Source organism: Alligator sinensis, unplaced genomic scaffold (genome assembly GCF_000455745.1).
Source record: "Alligator sinensis unplaced genomic scaffold, ASM45574v1 scaffold1001_1, whole genome shotgun sequence".
Lineage (NCBI taxonomy): Eukaryota > Metazoa > Chordata > Crocodylia > Alligatoridae > Alligator > Alligator sinensis.
In genome coordinates, this window is record NW_005842564.1 from 1 (window position 1) to 2,744 (window position 2,744).

Consider the following 2,744-nt stretch of genomic DNA (forward strand, 5'->3'; position numbering starts at 1 on the left):
ACCTGCCAACTATCTCCAGTACCCCCACAAACTGCACACCAGAATCTATCAAAGACAACAAAACCCAACTACCTGTGAGGGCACATTCCTCACCAAAAAAACACTCTGCCTCCCGTCTCTCAGGCCTGATCCTGAGAGGGAACTAATTACAGTGCAAACCACTTTTCAGAGCTGGGCCTACTGACTGCACTTTATCAGTCTCCTAGGTAGTAGGTACAGAAACTCATGGACTCAATATACACAGTGGAGTTCTGGCACACTGCGACCTGCTGGACATCTGACATCCCAGGCACCTCTGCACTTTTACCTGCACTGCTACATCCCCCTTTCCCACCTGCCCCCCACACCAGCCTGTCCCTCATCCCCTGATGCCTCCATTTCCATTTTCATTGACTGGCTTTCTTGCCTGCATTGCAGGCCAGGCCAGCCTCCAGCTTTACTATTCTTTCCATCCAGGACCAACTGCAGGTACTTCCTCAGCCTGACAAAGGAGTTTTCAACCCTAAAGCTGGCATCCCAGGCAGCTAAACTGAGCTCACCAGGAGCCTCAACTGCACAGCAAGCATCAGGCCTGTCAAAGACATGACAGGTCTGGGCGTTCCCCAGCCAGGACTTCGTGTGTGCATGCGTGCGTTAGCTGGAGGTTATGGTGCCTCCTCCCCACCTTTCACCAGGGGATCGTTGCTCCTGGCATTTACAGGACTGCTGCGCTGCCAGCAGTCCCACCAGGCCTCCCTACCCTGGCAGGGTGCAGTTTTAGTGGTCATGCCCGGGACCTGGGGCCTCCCCCTTCCCCATAGCACCAATCCCATACCTCCAAATTCGTCCTGGCAGGGGAATGAGCTCAGCAGGGATATGTTCTCCCCTGCTGGCTGGTAATGCAGTTAGTGCCCCCTCCAGCTGAGAGCGGGGCATTACTTGGCTTTTCAAAACCTCAAAAAAGGAGATTGGTGCAGACGGAGTGAGGAGGGTGGCATTCAGTCCATCTGCAGGTGGAGCTTGGGTTCAGGAACACCAGCTGCTCTACCAACGTAGGACCCAAGCAGGTGCGGTGGGGTGTCACAACATCCTCAGCAATGCTGAACACCCTCTCGTTTGGAACACTGGTTGGTGGACAGGACAGGTGTTGCCGGGCAACTGTGGCCAAATCCTGTCACATCTGGCTGCAGCTTGCCCAGTAGGCCAAGGGGTCGCATTCCAGTGGTTCCATATCCTCAGCGAGATAGCTCTGAGGCTCCAGTGGTTACGTACCTGCCCGAGGCTGGGGTCTGGTACATTTGGACCCCAGCACTGAAGCCGTGCGCATGGCCCACATTGGCAGTGGCTGGTGTGCAGGAGACTGGCTGGTGCTGGTGCCAGTGCTGGGAGTGCTGGCACCAGAAAGTGGATCCACCTCTTCCACATCCCTTCACCTCTGCACTTTGGCCTCCCTGACTTTGTTCACGAGCACCTGCGTCCAGTGATCAAGGGTTTTGGGGCTGCCAGTGCACATGCTCCCCTTCACCCTCGGGCTGCACATGCCCGCCATCATGTGGACTGTACTGGACCACAAGGGATTCAGCCGTCTCACCAGTGCCTGCATATCTGGTGACAGAGGCCTGCCCCAGCCAGGAACATCAATCCCCTGGAACTTCTCCATTTGGTTCTCCAGTTCCCTCACTAGGGGTATCACCTGGCTGAGGAGGGCATCGCCAGCGCTAAGGGTCTCGGTAGCCTTGAGGAAGGGCTTGAGGACCACCAACATCTGGGAGATGGTACCTCACTCGGCTCTGTTAAGGGGGGCACTGATCCTTGTCTCCCCAAGCAAGGCCATCTCATGGATGGCCTTCTGTTGCTCCACCGGCCTCTCAAGCATCAAGTATGTGGAGTTCCACTGAGTCTCCATATCCTGTATGATTCTGTGCTGCGGGATGCTGAGCTCTGCCTGTTTCTCCCACCACATCTTGCCCCCCCTTGATGCTGCGGTGGAAGCGTAGTAAAACCACAGGTTTTTCTTTTTTAATACATATATGATAGATATACATTCCCTTCCCTTCCCCAATTATTTCTGGATTTTCTTTCTCTCCTTCTCTATTCCCTATAGACAAGCATAAGCAAGCTCAGACTTAGGATAAGCTTTAACATTTTTATTTTGGTAGCAAGTTTTTGGTTTTGGATATCCACTGTTTTATATTGTATTATTATTAGGTTTGTATTGATTCTTACTGTTGTATATTGTATTATTATCATTTTCATATTGATTTTTATGGTTTCATATGGATATTGTATGGTTTAGGCCTGTGTTTGTAAGTGAACCAAAGTAATGTCAAGTTTCGATCTTGTGTCCTCTGCCTGGGCATCCCCCGTGTTGCAACTGTATGAGTCATGTCACCCCTCCCATGTAAATTGGTTCCCAGATGAATGAGAGTGATTGGTAATGATTGAAATACAATGGTAGAAGGCCTCTACTGAATGACCTGTAACAACCAGGCCATCACCTCACATCAATCTATCCAGGAACCACAGACCTCACCCAGGAACAGAGACAAGAACCCAGCATTTGAAAGACAAAAGACCCTGCAGAACCAGTAACTCTACCATTGTACCCCACCATTACAGACACCTGAAACTGCACATCTCTGCAAGGAGCACACATGCTCAGTATGCCAGGGGCTGACCCTTGCCTGGGCGTGCCTCCTGTCACTAGGGTCACACAAGGTCTGAACCAGCACCATGCCACACCACCTATCCACCCAGAGGCCCTG